Source organism: Falco peregrinus, chromosome 4, assembly GCF_023634155.1.
Source record: "Falco peregrinus isolate bFalPer1 chromosome 4, bFalPer1.pri, whole genome shotgun sequence".
Lineage (NCBI taxonomy): Eukaryota > Metazoa > Chordata > Aves > Falconiformes > Falconidae > Falco > Falco peregrinus.
The window spans coordinates 63,070,137-63,091,406 of NC_073724.1; positions in this window are offsets into that span (position 1 = coordinate 63,070,137).

Below are 21,270 nucleotides of genomic sequence, written 5' to 3' on the forward strand. Positions count from 1 at the left end.
CAAAAATCCTGGTGAGCAGCACCCTACCACCACCACTCCAATGATTTGGTAGAAAGAATATGGCTTCTTCTAAAAGAAAAAAAGAAAGTAATCATGGTTATCAGATCAGATGATCACAGGAAAGACTTTTAAATGTGAAAATCAGTTAAGGACCTAACTTCCATGGGGAGATTTTGAAAATTGTGTGTCTAACTAGCATTTGTACCTCATGAAGCTTTCCTCTTCAGTGAATATTCAGGTATTCAACTTGCAAGCATAAATGAACAGTTTTCATGATCTACTTAGGCCGACATATTGTACTGCAATTTGAAATGGTTGTAAACTATTTATATGGCTGTTTTATTGTCAATGTAATACATTTTTTTTAATCTGGAAATATTCCTTTCACTTAGCTGCTGATGATGATGGAAGAAGAGAGACACATTCTTTGCATTTCTTATAGGTGTCCATTAAGTGGTGATAAATATTTTCTGAAATATCTGTCGTAAATGGTTCTCTTTGACTTCTTCTTTTCTAGACTAACAAAGTCCAATTAATTTCTGTGTTTTCCCCGAGAGTAAGATATATCCATTTTTTTCAGATAGCTCCAAATAAGTTTGCTTTGGTCACTACATATATGTAAAAATATTTTACACTATTCTGATATAACTGGTTATTGGTAAATTATACTTTCAAAAATTATCTTGAAGAGTATCTCTAGCAACATGAGTCTGTTTTTCTCAATGGCCTCCAAACTACTTTGAAGTGGTTTGGACACACCAAATTTTTTTTTTTTTTGAACCTTGCATCTAGATTTTAACTTACCTACTAAATCTGGGTGTTAAACACCTTTTCCTATAAGTAGGTGAACCTTACAGGTTTCAAATGTGTTTTTAGAACTACTCCTGGTCAAATGTTTGCTACCAAATGTGGTATGTATTCAGCTTTTTTCTTCCTTTTGGATTTGAGCCTCACTCTGAGAAGGAGGGTGAGGTGGTCAGGATATTTCTTCTCTGTTTGACTTTCTCCTTGTCCTGTCCTTGAATCTTCAAATGTGTAATTTCTTTTTAGTGAAGTGGTAATAGGTCCATAATGGCAAGACATGTATCAAGTCAAGTAGTGCATTCCTGTTTCTTTTTAAAGTATAATATACAAACATTCTAGTGTTCCAGTTTCATAACAACTAAGAAGGGAATTTCTCCCCCCCCCTTGAAATATTTTCAATAAATATTTTTTTTCAGAATTCAGAAACTAAATCACTAATTTTCTTTTTCTTTTCCTTTTTTTTTTTTTTTTTTTTTGGCTTACTCAATGGCCACCTTCTTCACCTTACCGTCAGCTTTCATTGTTACACTGTCCTTAGAGGTATCAAGACAAATAGAGGGAATATCAAAGTGAAGGATGGGGGATACAATATTGCCTTTGTACACAGGAGAAACACACCACTGTAATAGTTCCACTCCTGCGATAGCTGTACTACTGTGCTGCAGTAATATGCTGTGCTACTGTAATATGCTGGACTACCGTAGTGGCTCTGCTATCTTCAAGAGGAAGAGTCATAAAATGAAAGCTCCAAAAATAACTCCTAAGATGAGAAGCTGGTCCTATCCAGCTTATAAAAAGGAGGCTTGTGCAGCTACTCATACATGTAGGGGAAAAAAAGGATCTTTTTAAAAGTGTGTAGTTCTGGCTTTTAGGAAAGAAAGTAAAACTGAAAGTCTTTTCAGTCTTACATAACATGAGACAACCAGATCCAGTGAGAGAAGTCAGGCAAATTCACCTTGACATATGATGCAGTTTTCTAACAGGGAGGATGATAAATTAACACTGATTTTGGAGGGTGGTGCAGTCACTATAATTGGAAGGTGACGTTAGTTGCTGTCCTAAAGATAGGATTTGATCCAGCTATTGAGAGCTTGAAGGCTGCACAGGCAGGTACCCAAGTAAGCCTAAGCGGTTGTGTTCCTTCTTGCCTTGGACCTTGTGGCTCCAAACACCACTCTGTCATCCACTTTCAGCCACACATCCCTAAGGGGAGGAAGGTTCAGCAGTCTTGCCTGCACAGTCCCACAGAAAACTGGCAGCTCTTCAATAAATGACTGTGGTCTGTTCCCAAGGCTCTTCATTTGAATAAGAACTGGAGAAATTTTGCCTTCTCCATTGTTCTCCCTTACTCTAAATCTGACTTCGACTGCAGCTGGGTGCAGCACAGCAGATGGACTGTAACTCAGATGCACCTGTCAGTAGACTTATGATTGACATTTACTCAAAGTCCAATTGAACATCAAATCTGGGATGATAAAGAAATGTTTCTGGGATGAAAAACATCTCCATTCTGGAAGGATTCATGACACTTTTTGCAATTTAAGTAAAAGAAAAACAGACCCTTTGTGTTGTAGTAGATCCCCTTCACTGTAGACTGATGCCCCAATCTTGTCTGTTCCCTCTCTGTGGTACAAAAGGCTTTAGCTGCCTGAGGATTGAAATATATGTCTAATGGAAGTAATTGTGTTCAGTACAGGAATGTGTGAGTGACATTTACATGCCTTTAATACATGAGAAGTCAGTTTAAGTAATTTAACAGTCACCTCTGGACTCTGAACATGACACACTCCATGAAAAGATAAAATCACCATTTCTCTTAGTGATCTCCCTCATGAATACAGCATCAAATCCAGCCATCGTTTGTTACCGCAAAGCTTTTTGCTTAGTAAAGGTCTTTTGGGCCCTTCTTACTCCTAACTTCTTTCAGTCTCTGCTACAATGTGCGCACCCTGCCAGCATGGAGTAGCCTGCCTCTGCCTGCCCTGGTTCCTCTCTGCTCCCCGCAGGGAAATCTATGGGTCTCTCAGCCGGGAGCAGGGAGCTGGTGCACTGAGCCATACGCAACTTCCTCAACATCTAGAAAGCAGCCTTGGGACAAGACCCCAGATCATCCTCCAGAACTGGGAGCTGGTGCCTCTGTACAGAGCTGAGGATTTTAGGCTCATAGCTATCACCAGCAGAAAGATGTCACATCATAATGGTCAAAAGCAGGAGAAGCCCAACAGCAAATAGGCTCTGAGTGCCTGTCCCCATGGCTTCAAGATAAGAAGCTTCCAGAAGCTATAAATACATTCAGAAGGCAAAGATATATGGAGAAGGTGCAAGCAAACAGAGGAACAGTCCTTCTCACACAGGGTAGAGGTGACCACCACCTTTTAGTACATCTGTATCAGAGAATGAACAGTCTATAACAAGGTCTGCTTTACCACTTCTCCCCAGGGTTAGCACAGTTGTCCAACACCTCAAATTCACCTCTCACAGGACCTGTTCTAAGTGGATGATCCATGCACTCACCTTGGGGCATTGCTTCCCATCCTTTTTCCCACAAGGCCAAAGTCCCACCACTTGCTTTTGGTCACACCTTCAAATTCTGACTCCAAGCTCTTATTAAAATCCTCTTGGAATAGACTTTGCAGGCAGGGTTGAAAAAAAGACCTTTTGAGATGAAAAAAACCCGCTCATATACAATCACATTAGTCATAGCATCCCAGAATTCCAGTCCCTGCCCAAGACTCCTTTGAGCTCGACAGGGTACAAACACAGAATAAAATAGTGCCATGTCACAGACACTTATAATTCTCTGAGTATAAGCTTAAAAAAGCCAAGAAGTCTGGTAGATGGTGTTTTACATTCACTTTGTGCTGTACAGAGAGACCAAAGAAAGTACAAGGAGCAGACAGTTATGTCGGTTCCTTGAGCCCTTGGAAGTCAACTGATCATTTCACTGTGTCCTGAAAGCACCAAACATATATATCGTGTGACGTGACACAGAGCTGTTTTACACTGAGAGTTTTAAATTACTTACTATAATAAGTCCCGTGGAAGGGAAGTCTGTGCAAGCCAAATGCAGTGTGTCTAACTGATGTACAAAAATTTGCAGAAATCTTAGGTATTTGGACCCAGCAGTGGAAATGAAAGTGCCTACATTTCCTTTAAAGTTGATGGAGTGGGGTAGGTGTCTCAAGATAGCGGAAGGGAGATGCAGCCTTACTAATTCAGATGTTTATCCTTCTTCATTAATTGCACAGAGACTTAAATGCTGGATGACTTTGTCTATTCAGAATCCACTCTGTGTAGTCCTCTACAGGTCAAATCTTACAATCTCTTCATAAGAAGAGAAATGGATCTTTTATGAATATGAAAAATTATGTACCCTGTGCATAATGTGTTTCTGTCTGTAGATAAATCTTTGTATTATTAGCTCATCAAATTAAAATTATTATTAAAATTGGGAAAAGATACGGACCTAATAAAGCATGACCAGCTCTTTTTAAAAAGGAAAATGGTAACCCTTGTGTCCCACTTTTGTATCATGTAAATATTAACAGAGTGATGAAAATGCTTGCTCCAGAGTGAGACAGCTTTGACTGTGCATCTTCATAGATCCAGGGAAGTTTGTTTCTATCTTTCTCAGGAAAAGTAAGGGAGTACTAAGTAGGGGTGAAAAATGCTACCCTTTCTTCTACAGTGAAAATGTTGTAGACTACCAGGTGAAAAAGGACAGGCATGGGGTTCTTTGACACTGTCATCCAGGGATTTTTGAGTGTGAGTTCTGTCATTTTGGTACACTTTCCCACCTCTTTTCCTGGAAATAACACAGATATGTCATGCGATTGAGACTGTTCCCTTTCTGAGTAGCAACAAATAGCTGAACAGCTGTAATTTTGTGGTCAGCCATGACAAGAAGTTGCTGAATTGATTATGACACCGGGGTGGGAGAGCTTAACACACATAATATAGTGAAAGCTTTAATGTAACTCCTGAGTTTTAGCTACTAGCTGATTTCCACTTTGTAAAGATGTGCTATCTTCAAGTTTATCAGCTGGCTTTCTCCAAGGTTTTCCAACTATTAAGAATGTAAGCATGTATCTAGCACATTGCTCTGAGGCTTTTATAAAGCAACATTTTTCACAGTAACTCAGTAATGAACAAGATGAAGCAGAGAACCAGAGCAAGAAGTTGTATTGGCGAAGGAGAAAAATACAACCATTGTTTAAGAATTTTAAGATAGGAGGCGCCTCCCTCCCTTCCTTCTCCTCCTGTCACAAATAAAAGCCAGTTTGTCATTAAAGCCCCCTGTGTGTGGGTTTGTGTGAACAGGATCTACAGGGACATATGGACATGGATGGAGAAAGAGGTACTGGAAACAGCCAGGTGAAGGCAGGTGATGGAGCTGAGAAGGAGCTCTCCTTCTGTGAGGGTCTCCCAAAAGCTGATAAGAATACTAATTCTCCTCTGAGCCCATGAGAACTGATAACCTCGTAACACCATGAGTTGGCTGAACTTGAGAGTAGCTGACCAGGACCAATGGCCTCAACAGTGAGTGGGGTGTTTTGGAGGAGAAAGAGGAGGAGGCTGCTGCCCTGCCAAGGCTGCAGCCAGGTGGGTGCACACCTGCCGTGGGGCTGGGACCCGTGGAGGGTCGTGAGCCAGGGTCCACCCCACAGCCCTTGGCCCCCAGAATGAGTATGTAGCTGGGGCGGTGGATGGATAATTACCTGCTACTAACTGTAGCCTGCCTCTATTAAAAGTAACGACCTTGGTAATAAAAGGTGTCTTAGCAGATACTGGCTGTGGTCTGTCTCTCCCCTAATTTGGCAGTAGGGGAATGGGAATTTGTAAATTTTCCTGTAGAAACTGTTTTTTGCCCTCTTTGCCACCCCCCCCTCCTTTTTTTTTTTCCCCCAATCTTTCATTTTTCAGGCTGTCTTGACTACTGTTTTGGGGATTTAGTTATTTATAGCTATTCTGATTTCCTTTTTGTTTACCTCACTGGCAAAACTGTAGATATGGGGAAAAGGATGTATCTTGTCAAAGCATTAAATGTTTTTGTTTTGGGTTTTTTTGTTTGTTTTTGTTTTTCAGGGAAAAATATTAAAATGTTATTTTAAATTCATCAAAGAGTGTATCTAAAGAAGAACCAACGCTTTTCAGTTAGCTGTAGGAGACAATTGCCAACACCTCCTTGAGCATACAATGATAGGAACAAATCAATACAGCTGTGTAACTACCACATGTTCTGGGTAGAAGAGGGTAGCAAATGGACTGTAAAAGCAGCCGTCTTCTTTCCTCAAGATTCAGAGGCGCTTTCTGCCTAGAAATAAGTTCAGGTTAGTCTATTAAGAAATTAATAAATAGTAAGATCACTTCAGAGGCTCTTTGTAAAATTGAATCTTCAGCAATCCTAAATATAAATCCACATTGCTTGGTACCAGTCTTGTCCTGCTCTATCTATGGTTAGAGTTTGTCTGTATATGGGAATTTAGCTACAAGATAAAATAGTCCTTTATATAAATATCTTATGAGTCAGTCCCAGCTGTAACTCCAAAGTGGTGAAGTCGTTAAGTAAATGCTGTTAAGAGAAATGTAAAATGAGCTATGATTTCTTCACAAGAAACGCTTTTATGGCATTTAATATAAGAAAAAATGCTTTAAAAAGGCAGCGTTGGACCCCGTGTCATGCTATACAAATGACTATTTGAAAAAGATAGAGATATGAATCAACATATCTGGTATAGCTACTGTAATGGGTTTGCATCAGACACACTGGGGCATCCTATGATGCTTCTGTAGATCAAATCTTACAATCTCTTCATAAGAAGAGAAATGAATCTTTTATGAATATGAAAAATTATGTACCCTGTGCATAATGTGTTTCTGTCTGTAGATAAATCTTTGAATTATTAGCTCATCAAATTAAAATTATTATTAAAATTGGGAAAATTTTTAATCAGTTGAATTAATGTTTATAATGGTGGCTTGTGATAACTTTTGATTTCTACTTCTTTTCACTGTTAATTTTTTAAAAATAATTAAAAGCCGCATCATATTTCCAAGTTTCCTTTTTCATCTGTGGCATTTCCTGGAAATATAACCTATTCATTATTTATTTTTTGTCACAAAGCAGTTAATTTCTTTATAGCTTAATCAAAATGGGACTGCCTGGGGAGCAAGCCAATTTTATCAGCAATTAAAAAGGTCGTTCTTTTAGATTTTAAAATATACTAAGTAATGGTTTTTATGGGCCATATGTTAAAATATAACTGTGTTCTGATAAGTGATCATCATGTACAACTGGTTTCATGGGATTCTAATTTTTATTGTTCTTCCATGGTTTCATTCCACATCTGTCAGTTTATACTGAAATTGTGATTGACAGCTACGCACATGTAAGTTGTGGGGTATATGCTATGTTTCTTAGGTATACACAGCCAACTTGGAAGACAAGAACCATCAGCAACAAATTTTGTTTCAGTGTCATTGACTTCTTTAGATGTTCCTGGATGTTGCCATTGAATCGTCTTGTAAACTGCCAGTAGCCTAAAACTGGTAACAGAGCCTTGTTCCTCTGTGGTCACACCTGGCATGCATTGCTAACAGCAGCAGAGAGCTTATAAGCATGCCCTTTTGATCTGACGGCTTTACATAACTCTAATTTGGCACTGAGAACAGATCTGTGGCTGATGGAGGTCCTGGTCCACCCAGGTGGAAGCAGATGAAGCTCACACTGAAGTCAGCAAGACATTGTACAGAGGAAAGGTCTGTCCATGCAAACCATGCTGACCAGAGCCTCAGCATCTCCCTGAACAGCCAGTGCCATGGGCCAGCAGCTGCTCAATGGGAAGGCAGCAGGGTGAAGGGTGGCATTGATGGAAAGGAAGGGAACTAGGAAGCTTAAACATTCATACTTATTGGGGGGTGGGGTGGGGTGGGTGGGAAGCAGGAAACCTGAAGTCCTACTACATTTTCCAAAACAACTCAGGAACAGATGAAACTTAAAACAAAGTTCACTTTAAGAGTGGAAACTAAGCAGGAAGTCAGACAGAAAAGAGGAACGGCTGCAAAACTCCAGACTCAAGACCAGACAGGAAGGCAGCAGGAACAACAAAAAAGAGGTGCGAGCACAGGCAAGGCCCCTGCAAACCTGCCTCTGCCCTCAGAGGGCCAATGAGCAGCTGAGCGCTCTGTGTGTGTGAGGGTCAGCAGGGCGAGCAGCTCAGACCAACGTACTTGGTGGCTTAATTGCCACCTGTGCATGCAAATGGCATCAGCTGCCTTAGGAGAGAGGCAAGGAGGAGCCGTGTAGCCTACATGAGCCAGCTGGCCAACCCCAGGCAGAATGGAATAGCTAAGGACCCAGAAGTTGTGGGAATTAGGAAGTGTGGCTATCTGAATCATGATTTGGGCCACTGTGGGGCCATTTTCAAAAGCTTTTGCACTTTATGACAATGACATAAAATTCCTTACATGGAAGAAGTATCATTAGGAAGTATATCAAAAGGTATTTAGCTTTCTTTGAGGCGGTTTAGATCCAGAGAAAATCACTGCTATCACAAGTGGCGCTGGCCAGCTTTCTGCAGAGCACTACCTGTGTTCTCTGAAACAGCACTTTCGGAAAATATGACCTGTGTTCCCAGAACTGTTCAGTTTGAGAGAAATGATTTCCAGTTTATTTCTTCACATACGAAATTAGTGTTCCTTTGGTCAGTGTCATGCCCTAGTCTAAGGGATGAGAAATGAGAATTCAATAATCATGTTTGTTCTAGGATGAAAACCTAGACTGTCTAAATGTGGTTGCTTAAATTTAAAGTATCTGAGCTGTGGCTGAAGTTGCAGAGCTCAGTGAGATGATAGTAGGAAAATGTTATTTACTAAGATTAGTTAATCTGTACATGTTTTCAGAATGTTCAGAAAATGTGTAGGTCCACGCAGCAGCTGGTGAGTAGTACTGTTTCTCTGATCTGAATCTCTGTAGATGCTAGGGAAAGGACTATTTATCTAAGAAGCTGCTCCCTGTCTCAGAAGTGTGTGGTCAGCCTTCATGATGACCTGAGAGAGAAGCAGAAACAGAAGGTATCGCTCTGGAGAAGTCACTACTCCAATGGATGGGAGGAGGAGCTTTCCTTCTCTACCTACCCAAAAGACTTAAGGGGAACACACAGGATAACTGCCAAGCCACCACGGAAAATGAACTATTTAGTTTATTTGGTGTGCTAGGATCTGAATGATATAGATCTGGGAAGATTTTTAGTGTTTTCTTGGGACACCTCTGATTAAAAAAACCCAACCAATGGAAACAATGGATTCTTTCTGGAGGTCTGAGGGCCTTGAAGACTTAATGGTGCCAATGAGAATAAAAGCAAAGAGGATCCTAAGGACACATCCAAAACCAGCTTAGATGTTGTAAAGAAGAAGGTAATTGAGGCAGATCTGTGTGGGATCCAAATAATTATCACACTGAGCAGAAGCATGCCTGAAGTCAAGCTACTGAGTACAGGATTGAGAGTCAAGATGGGAATATTGTATACTCAAGACTGAGACTGAAAATGTACTTGACATAGACATCCCACTGCTTTTCCTTTTCTCCTTACAGGATCATGTCTTTAAGGAAGAGTCATTCAGTCTCCCTTTGAAGCTGGGCAGGGCTTGCTCCAACCTTTTAAAACTTACTTGCTGCTGCTGCTGCCTTTCTGTAGGATAGGGTAGTGGACAGAGCAGCTGCTCAGAAAGCAAATATTACAGTGTACTCTCTGCCTCGGGTTTCAAACCCCCTTTATAGTGTCCTTAAGCACCCTAATGTTGTGCAGCAACAAAGGAAGAGCAGTTAAAAATTATATCAGAGAGAAGTTTTTCCCCCATCTGCCTTATTCTGCTTAAAGCTCAGGAAGAGGAGAAGCAACAGAGACAGGTGGGTGCATAAAGCACTTACAGTGACATGGATATGCATTAAGGGTCCCTGAGATCTCAGTCCTACTTCCAGGCATCCTCAGGGGAATCTTTGCAAGCTGCTTGCATGTGTGTAGGGGGAAGAAATGGTCTCACAGCAGCAGAGAATGGGAAAGTAATAAAAAAATTAAATTAGGTAAAATTAGTTTAAATAATGAGAAAGAATATAGAGATGATCTCAGAGGCAGGTGCCCTTTTGAGAAAGTAGCTTTATTTGATTTTGATTGAATTTATTAAAGCTAGGTTGACAGTGTCCTTTTTTAATGCTGTGTGGAACATTATCTTCTACTCCTGTTGATGGACAATGACAAAAAGCAGTGCATCTAGTGTTGAGTGTGGTGAGAGGGAGGAACTTCAAGCGTTGTTCTGTTTTTCATCTTCTCTCCGTATTTTGGCCCCATTTGGCAGCTGATGCCTGCTAAATAGGCTTACGGCAGAAAAGCCCTAAAGCCTCCCTCTTTTATGGTACCTTGTGGCGGCTAACTTGGAAATAACCTCAATAAAATAAGACTTGAATTTGATGTCTAAATAGTGAAAAATATAATTAAGAAATTACAATTTTAGTAGTTATTTTAGTTTAAAGATTTTTCAGGTGTTTCCAGTTGGCTAACACATGTTTTAGCTTCCTGCTCTTTCAAATGAAATCAAGAGAGACTTGAGGTTTTTTTCTATGCCCAGCTCAGAAATAATCTAAACATTCTTGTTGTGAAACCATATTTCTTGTGCTTTCTTAACTCAGCTTCTTTACGAAGTGTGTTACAACAAGGAAGAAATAGGGCCTTCGTATCCCTATCGCAACACTCATTTAGAAACAGCAATGTGTATACCCATTGTGGGCATTCCTTGCTGGTGTGGCACACTGCAGCAGGGGCTCTGCCCGTTTTTTTCTCCTTGATCTTTTATCAGTTCTAATGCCATTTTATTTCTTTGTAATAACAGGTTTATGAAGATGCTTGTTAATGAAGCAAAATCTGATCTTCCCATATTTGTAGAGCTGTCTACATCACTCTGTGATCCCATGAGAGCTTATGAATGATGTAAAGAGACATTAGCATAAACCAGAATAGCAAACTATAAAATCAGCCTGTGCTGACTATCCACTTTTCTCTGTGTAAGTCCAATACATTCCAGGGACAGCTAGGACCTAGATGTCTAGATATCTAGACAAGTCTCTTCCTTCCTATGGTCTCACTCTCAGCAGATGCTCCTCCAGCCTCTACCACTGCAGAAGGGACAGCACAGAAAATGTTCCCTCCTGCCCATATTCAGGCAGTCCTGAGATGGGATTCAGAATATATTAAGAATATATTCTAGAAACACTGGACCCTAGGTTATTTATTGAAGAGCGCAACTGTTTTCTGCTTCACCTAGCTTTCCACAGCAGTATTTTCATCCTTGCCAGCTGCCACCTGAGCTGGGTTCTCTCTAGAACTCCATTGAAAACTAACACATATTGAGGGAAAGATTAATTAATACAATCAGTAAATGATTCACTCTTAAATGACTTCTGCAACCCTTGTCTGCCATCATTCAATGTGAAAATAAGCCTTCGCTGAAGAACTAATAGCAGAATTTCTGCAGCTGCTGCAACCTCTGAACCTATATTAATTTTGATTAAGTTGATTTCTAGATTTCTTGATTTTGCTGCTGTGATCTGACTTCAGATGTGTAAATGGGGTTAAAACAAATAGCTTTAATTCTGTTTTTTAACACTGTTGATTTCTCTCTTAAATTAAAACTAATGAAATGCTGCCCCTGAACAGTCCTTTTTTTATTTAAAACATAATAGCAGAATGGCTCAGATGTCTCCATAGAGTACGATTAGACCATTGTTCTAAGCCATCCTCTGCTCTTGTATCTCTAATAATGAATAGCAACTCCAGTGATTTGACAGTTACTCCAGATTATCAACAAAGCATATGGGAAACAAACTTGGGCTTTGTTTTCTAATGGCACTCTAATTTTAACACACCTCATTTTCATGTACCTTGCTCTACACTTCCATGACACAAGCCACAGAGTAGTCATTTAGTGTAATATAAATGCAAGATCTAAGATATTCAGCAGATACATTGTCGGTCTCTCTTGTAATTTATTATTTACAATATGTTCTCATTCATTTGCAGTACAAAAGTACATTCCTATGTGTTTTATTTTATTAAAGAGTAGTTTGTTACCTCTGAGGCTCATGCTCCAAGTACAAAGTAAAGCTTTTTACTGAGTTTTTCATGATCTCTGTGAAAATTCTGTGCTGTACAAGTGACTACTCAAAACTATCATGCTAAGGTAGATGAAAAGCTCCTGCGTTGCCCAGATCAGACCTGAAATTAATTTGGCTGGTGAAAAAACATGAAAAAAATGTGGACAACTCATAGTGAATATTTTTGCTTTGTAAAACCAAACCAAAACAAAAAGGTTGTTTATAAAGATATTCTAGGTTAACAATTTGATCAGCATAAACATCCACTAGATATAGATATAAAAGAAAGACCTGAAGAAAGAACTTCCATGTGTTTTATTTAGCACCTTTCATCCTAAGGCAAGATTGTGTATATTTTACCTTTACTGTCTTTATTGGATGTTGTTAATTTTTGATTGGTATAACAAAAAGAATCCACCCCAAAACCTTTTTTTTTTTTCTTTTCAAAAAAAATATTGCCAAAAAAGGACTTGAGCCATAATTCTCCTTCATAGATAGGGTTTGCCACTTTATTCTTGCAGTATACAAGACGTTAAGAGTGCAACTGTAAATTCCTTCCAGATTAAAACCTTTCATACCCTGGAGTAACACGTAAGGGAAACTGAATGTAAATGAGGATAGCAAATGCCTCTGGAAAAGCCTTGCTTTCCACGTCACTTACACTGCTTGTATAGTCACTTACACCTAAGCAGAGTAACTGTAACATAACGATAAATCAGAGGTCTTGACTTACCCAATCATTTCCAATTCTTTGTATATGTGATAGCACAAGGACAAAGGCAAGGGAGGACATGACTTCTGTGTGGTGCAAATCTCTACCTTCAAAAATTACAGTATTGAGAAAAGATGTGGAAATGCCAAAAGTGTCAGAGGGGCCATCACTGATATCAATTAGCAGAATGCTGTGCCAGAACCTGTACAGGAACAGCTAGAAAAAAGCAAAGATGCTAACTGGAAGAACATGTTAACTGGAAGAACAAAGAATAATAATCATATGACCAGATAAAGAGCCTTTCACTGCCTATGGTAAGGTATTGCTTTCTTTCCTCACTGTAGAAACTGTGGCCAACATTTTCAAGCTGGGTATTTAAATCAACATTGCCACATAGCAATCTAAATAAATGTCCCAATTTTCAGATTTTATGTACTGTTACAGCTTTTCTTGGCTCCAGAAAATATGAATTCTCAGCATCTCAGAAGATCAAACTGTTTATGTGGGTGGTGATCATAGTAGAAAGTTAAACAAATGCACCTTAACTTGCTCGTGCAGAAATCAGCATGTCCACACACAAGGTATTTTTCATCAGTAGATATCTTACCTACCTACTATTTTATTCTCTTCATTACCAGTATGCTAATTTTTGAAAGTAACCCAGCTAGTTTTTGTTTATTGGCATATCACCCATATGTTATAAAGGATTTGATTCAACTTGCAGATTAAGGCTCTTAAATATATTAAATCTCTGTTATGCTAGTCAGTAGAGTCAGTGGAATGAAGAGTGGTTTTCAGCTGACCTGATACAAAACTGACCTGGTGTCTGTTTTGAGGTGAGCAGAAAATTTCTAGAGGAGAGTCTACTCCTCTTTAGAATTCCACTGTTCTGAGGAAATCTCATTGACTGCCTTAGGAACAGACAGCAATCTGACACAGATTATGTGTAAATGCATGTAGACATGTTGCGTTTAGGTCTTTTAAACTGGGAGCTGAAATCCACTCCCTGTGACTATCACCACGCATCAGAATTTGAATTCAGTCTTGACTAGTCACTTTATACATCCATTGTAAAATAATTGCATTCCTAGATTTTAAAAAAAATTAAGTCCTATCACAGCTGTCTTCAGCAATACTTGTATGTTAATAAGCTCTCAGAACCAGAGCATATAGAAAACTTACACAGTTTTCTGAAGTAGAAAACACGGCTTTGGAGCTAAAGAATGGATAGTTTTCCTAGTATAGTCTTTACCAAGAAAAGATTTTTCTTTCTTCAGACAGGAAGAAAAAGCAAAAGTGGGTCACCTGGGAGGACAGATTTCCAAATCTCAGTTGCGTCTCAATGGCACTGCAAAATTGCCTATCAAGGTGCTCAAGCTAGCTCTGAATTAGGTCTGTCTTGAGTAAGCCTTGGCTACTTTTATGGTTGGGGGTAGGGGGGAACAAGGAGAATAAGTATATTTGTTCTTCTTGATCACTTCTGCTGTGGAAATGGTTAGTGATAATGAGATCTGGCATGTAGACAGCTCTCACTGAAAAAAACAGCTCTTGGCACTGTCTCTGCTCACTAAGCTCTTTAATTCCTTTAACTGTTTTTGCCTTATTTACCTGGGCTATTCACAAATTGTTGTTTTATTGCATCTGACATATACATAATATACAACAGAGAAAAATCTTCAGTTACTGACCTTAGCATTATGACCTTGGGTCAAGTCCTCAAAGTATTGCTTTCAGTGGGATACACCTAAATATGTGTAACGGTGCAGCTGCAGCCCCTAATGTTAGACAGGAAAAGAGTGGAGAACAGTAGCGTCAGTAACTCCTTCCAGCAAGCAATGTAGTAGAAGATTCTGTTACTTTTTGTCCTAACACTCATGGAAACACAGACATAGAAATTTCTCATCATTCATTATACTGATGCCAGGAAAGACAGCATCAGAGACTGCCCTGGGAATGGGACAAAAAGAACTCCTTTTTTTTTCCTTACAATGATGAATTTTTACAGAGCATTCACAATTTCTGTCTCTCCCTCTCCTGAACAAGGGAGCTCCACCAGCTCTTCAGTACAGTTCTGCATCTGTAGATGTGCCTTGCCAAAGGTACCAGTCTTTGTCATGACCTGGGAAATGAAAGGAAGGACTCCTTATCTCCTCTCTCATTTTTGTTTAATACCATGTTTTCCTTTGCCCATTGGTATTTCGTCCATCTGCGTATGCTACACACAGCTCTCCCTTCCCTCACATCTGGAGAGATACTGCTGTGGCAACTGCATTTCTTTTAAATTCATACTGAAAAATACAGCCACATAGTTCTCCATCAGGCTACTTAAACATGCTTGTCATTTGTAGGCAACTTGGGATAATCTACATGCCCCTGCATCATGTCAGAAAAAAAACAAAAGAAGAACTAGAAATCTGCCCCAGGTCTCTCCTGAACTTGACATCTTTGTGGAGATGTCACGGGAGAGAATGCCTGAATCTACTGTAGGGATCAAAACCTTCAGACAGGTGGAGAGATCTAATGCCTGGCCCATGTATGCTTTGCTATATCGGGCTGTTGTTACAGATAATGACAATGACAGGATCTAGTGGTTAGATAATCACTCTCTTTAGGCTCAAGAGTCTTTTGCTTCCAGGTCTACGACTTTGGCCACTGGCTAATTTTGTGAGTGGGCTGGATTCAGTTCTCTGCATGATCTATAGAAAGATAAAGATTCTGAGGTAGGGCAAACTGGATTTCCCCTCTTGTCTCCCATGGCCAAGTGTCTATCATTTCAGTGAGATTAGTTCCTATGTCAGGAAACTAGACAGGTGTTTCAACTTTGATCTCCAGCTATTTCTTACTTACCTATTTGAAAGGCACCGTTTATCTTACGACAGTTTGATATTGCTGGCTGAGTTTGATGCACTACTTAAGAAGCCAAGCCTGGAAAATAGTTTATTCTAAGGGAAAATGCATGTACTTGATTTAGGTTTTCAGTGGTTTGGATTCTCTTCCTTCCGGGGACTCTGATTTCCTCCTGTGGATGATGATTATTGTTTCAGGGAACATATGTGCTGATATGAAAATACTGCAGATAAAAATACTTCTCTTCAGGAAAAAAGTCCTCTGTGTCCAGCAGGTACGTTTGCATATTCCTCTGCCTGCTTTGATGGCAAACAGATTTCTGCTGTTCTGTGGTGATCCATCCTCGTGTTCACAGTGCTGCATCATCTACACATTTCACTGAGATTTGTTTACATAGCTTGGTAGCCCACCGCACCACCTTTTGTACCCACCCCTTTAACTGGTGCAGCTACTGCCTTAGGGTGCTCTGCTGAATGGTGCTAAGGCAAATATAAATAGTCTGCGAACACGTGTTCAAGCTCGTCACCACTGTACTTCCTCTTGTCAGGAACTGAGTTTCCGCTTTCTGTATCAATTACATTCTCATCTAGATCAACATATATATATTTATGCTTCCTTGTTGGCTCATAGCAAGAAGTTTATGGTATCATGCTTTACTTATGCTCTCATAAGTGTTTGCTGGTTTTCTGTTTAAGAATCTTCCAGAGACTTTGTTACTTCTATTGCTCAGGTCAGTGAAAAACCACTACAGCATCTTCTTTCCCTACTAATTTATTTTATTCACATCTTTCAAATACAATAAATATAAACCAAGACATAAAAGTTCTTCTGAAGCAGAATTATGTCCTCCCACTTAAACCACTTGAAGCATTTTACTGTCCTTCACTGACACAAGTTTTAATTTAGACACAGAGCTAACACAAATGTTTTGCCCTTTAAGAACTATAAAAGTTTCTCTAGTCAGTCTTGATAGCAATTACACGTATCTGAAATTAAATCAAGCAACTACAGACACCAAACCATTGTATCACCTAACAACTGAGACTAAGCTATTTTAAGTCTTTGTCCTAAAATCGGCAATATTTGCTTAGTTTCACAGTTAATTGCTTTTTCAATACTGTTGCCCTTAAGTCCTTGTGACATTTCTTGCAGTGTATTCATTTTATCTTAACTGTAGCTGCTTCTTCAATGTTTTTGTATTTCTCAAATTACTACCCTCTGCCCTGTAGTACATGCTCTTGCACTTTATGAAACTTCTATTATTGAAGGGAAAGAAAAGAGGCATGATCTGCATTTGAGAGCAGTGCCAGGACCAGGTTTGTTTAAAAATAAATGCCTTCTGCTCTAGTACCCATAGCTGTATTTTGTTTGTTTGACAACAGCAATCTCAGATTTCTTATGGATTATGGCCTCTGCAACGATTGACTTGCATTTCCACAATGCAAACCACTGCAGTATTAGTCTCGCAATTTAAACAGGGACGTATCCCAGACCCCTGCCATAAACAGAGTGCTTTACAGCTGCTCGTATGTCGCGGAGTGGCCAGGGCTCTGCTCTCCAAAGTTTCGATTAGTTGAGCCAGGCTTCGTGCAGAAGCCAGCTGGCCTTCTGGTACCGGGGTAGCCCCCGACAGCACAGCCAGGAGATGGCTGCAGGCAGAAAAACTCAATCTGTAAATCCCTCACCTGTTTCTAACCTCTGCCAAATGCCTTAAAGACAGTCACTGCCACCTGGTTGCCACACGTTAGCCAGGGGTAAGTACGGCCATCGCAACCTGCTCGGGCACATCTGCCCCACGTCTAATGGAGGGAATTTTAATAGGCTTTCTCAAGAGAAATCACACATGTAAACCTACATGGGTCGCTCCTGCATCGTACATCACCCTGTTTGCTGACTCTGTGCTCTGTCAGACTATCTGTCAGACTATCTGGCCCCAGACCCCACATTTGTCAGGGGAGATGTTCACACAGTTAATGCATGCAGGAGCAATTATCTGCTTCTATGAACAACTTTCATAGTTTTTATACATTGATGAATGAATCAAATTTTGTCTAATCTGAGACAATATCTGAGCTGTCCCAATCTAGCTGTTTCTTCCACATTAGGTCTTTTAGTCTTTCCAGCAAAGAGAGATTTAGCTCAGACAAAGTCTTCACGTTTTTCCGGGCCCAGCATGCCAAGGTTTTGATCCTTGGCTTGTCGCTGTTGAGATGGACTCAACACACAAAGGATTGTGCACAAAACCAAAAGGCCAAAGGGCCGTTTACTGTTCTAACAAGCCTTTTTATATACTTCTTAGGAACAGGTGTCTATACATGATTGGTTCACTCACAGACTAGATGGCCTTTTCTTTGCTACATCTTTGATACATTTCCACTTGCGCATCTGGCAGTTCCTTATCTTGTTGGCTCAGCTCTTCTCAGGACTTTCCCAGGCTCTTCAAGAATATACAGGTACCTGTTCAAGGCTAATGTTAAGCTCGCATTCTGATCCCTGGGACCAGCTGAGGTTTCCCACATTGACTAAAGCTCTTTTGCATTACTACATCAATAGCAACAAATTATTCAGTAAAGCAATCTTGGCACCTCCTTGTAAAGCATTTCATTGTGCTTCCAGTTCAAAACAGGGTAGCTGACCAGGTTTTCTGAGTGTCAGACCATTGCATGTAACACTCGCTCTGCATCACACTCACATCCTGCTCACCATCCAGTTACTCTCTCATGAACTCTTACTGTACTGTAAGGACACAGTAGGATTCCTCCCACAATAGCTCCCGCTGAACATCAGGACCTTGGGCCCCTAAATAAGCAGGCAGTTCAAAGCCCTTTTTCTCCCATTCAGTTAGCTCCTTCTTTGCCACACAGGCAACGCCATCCTGAGATACCAGGCTGCTAGACGGAGATAGATAATGGAGGACACCACTCATGAATGTGGAAATATCCATTTGCCTTAGTAACCTAAAACAATCTCAGGACACCAATGTTCACTTTTACTCAGGCTACCCAACCAGGCATCACTAGTACAGGGCACCACCAATTTAGGGCACTATTCACCTGAGTTGCCCCAGGAACTCTGCATTTCTTTCATCACCTTGGAACAACAGGGAAATCCTGATATTTGGTATCCTCTTTTTGTATATATGCAGTTATGGATTTGGCTAACATCTGCTTGTGAGAATATAGTCTATTCCCCATTGTCTCCCTTCCCTTCTCTGGTAAGAAATGTCACCCTTATAGTCCTCAGAAATTGGCACTGGGCTGGAACTGGTGGGTCAGCATGTAAGATTTGTAAGATCATCCAATGTCCAAACTCACCCTCTTAGTTTCCTCAGGGCAAGTGTACCTATATGTGGAATCAAGGGAGAATGAGAATCATTCCTTCCTCCCTTTCCTGCTAGGAGCAAGGTGACATTTCCAAAAAGGCTGGATCCCTTTAGCTCCATTGCTCTTGGCACTTGGGCACTTCTTTCTGACGTTCTCTTTGTGGAAGAGTCAAAAAAATGATCATGAAGTATGATGAAGAATTCAGCCTCATCTACTCCTCTAGGCACTATGCCCAGTATAGACGAGGAAGATTTGAAGGGGGTTTCAGAACTAGCTGTCTCCAAGGGTGGCAAGAATCTACAGTTTTAAGCATTTAGTTTGGAGTGCAACTTGTGGGTAAGATACCTAAACTGAGTTATCTGTGTATGTGTAAACCCATGAGCTATCTAAGCAGCAGTGTAATCAATATGGATTTAGGAGCACTATACAGTTGCCTACACACAGATAGCTACTGTGTGCCCTCAACCTGCAGCTCCATAAGGGCCTCTCCCATAGATCCAGAATCATATCTGCCATGCCTTATGTTGCAAGATACCCTAGGAAGTCTCAGATAGATCTAGATGTCTACATTTCAGCATCCAGATCAAGTTCTAGATCTTCATGGACTATAATGAAGTATAACCACCTTGTTTGCAGGTAGACACCTAGATGTCTTGTTCTGCAGGACCTATCTCACTGAATAGTAGCTACCATCTTCGTACTTGTTAGACTACATAGGAATTATGCAGGCTCTATATTTTAGAAGACAAGGGAGTTTATGGTTGATGCGTAAACAGCTAACCTTGTCTAATTTACTCTTGCAATAATGTATACCAAAACTTTGGGCTGAGGGGGCTGTTCAGTCCACAGTCTTATTAACTACTATACTAGCTGCTTATATGGTTGGTCTGCTTTGACATCTTGGGAAAACAGTTCCTGTTCCCAAAGGACTTCCAGAACAAGGTTTTGCTTAATTTTTCTCACTTAAAAATGAGTTCTCTGATGCCATCATCCTAGGGTTACCTTGAATTTGGCTCATCCATCACCACCACTCTGGCCTCCCACACAGAGTCCCTAGGTAATGACTTCTTTTCTCTGATCCAGAAGACAAGGACTCTTGGTGGCATACGATAAAAGCAAGGGGCCCTTCATTTTGTCACGTTCTTCCTCTACCCCAAACCGGCAATAGTCTCTGTCAATCAGAGGTTTTTTTGGTACAGCATGGGTGACCAGAATACTCCACTGCTGCTTTGCCCCTTCCCCCAAAATGGGAATCTGAAATCCTTGGAGGAAGAGCTGAACCAAATATCACCTGTTTGTTTTTTCACTTCTCTTGACTTCCAAGGACTATGTAGATGGCATTTTCTTCCACAGATCTGCCCACCTTTTATGTGTACATCCCTCTTCTATAAATAAAGTCATCTTATTCCATGGTCCTAAGACAGATAAGAACCCTTGAGGGAATGTTTTCTTCTCTTTATCCTGGTCATTATTTCATTTGATCACTTGCATGCTGTACACAGTAAAATATAAAATGTATTTTTTTCATGAATCCTCCTACTGTGATAAAATGCTTACATCCAGTTCAGTGTCAGTTAATGATAGGCCATTTATAAATTAATTAAAGTGAGTGCTGAAAAAGATAATTTATACTTAGACTAAATCGGTCTAAATGTATGTTTTAGATTTTTTAAGGTTGTTACACAAATTTCTCCTGAGAAGAAAAGACTTCCTCTGGTTTTTTTCCACATCAGGTCACCTCTTCTTTCAAAAGGCTAAGCCTTCCATTACTTTGACTTTGCATAAAGAGGAATTCTGAATAAATTCTTGCTCTTGGTCAGGTATTTCTCTGCAGGCCTGCCATGTTTTGGGACCTCTTCAACAGCATTAAGTTACCGGACAGGCAAGGTGAATGTTAGTTTTCTCAGCTGAGATACAGTTTCTGCTTCTGTTCTAATTCCAGTAAACCTTAAATCATCTATCACCATCAGAACCAGCCCCCTTTGGTTCTGTAGCCTCAATTCCTGTCATCTGAATGATGGTGAGATGGTAAGAAGTTTTAGTGTAATTTAGAAAGTAGGGAGTCACATGCCAGCCTGAGGGAGGTATATAAGCCAGTTAATTGGGCGGAAAGCTTTTAAGTGACTTTTTGTTTTCTACAGATCACAGCCTGTTCCCAGCTATATAATGTTGGCTCTTGTGGTCAAGGGAAGACAGACACAGACCTCAGATATTTTGGGAAGCCTCCTGATCAATTTTATGTTTGTAGGGAGCCATGACATATGAGCTACCGTGAATAGCACTAGGGCTGCTGTGAACTCCCAACCAGCTGGCTGCAAGGTGGCCGAGCCAGCTTGTCTTCCCAGCAGCCGCGTAACGTCTGCATGCCAGGAAGGACTGACTGTTAGCTCAACAGGCAGCACAGCCAAGGGGATGGGACAAGGGACCAAGCCACTTCT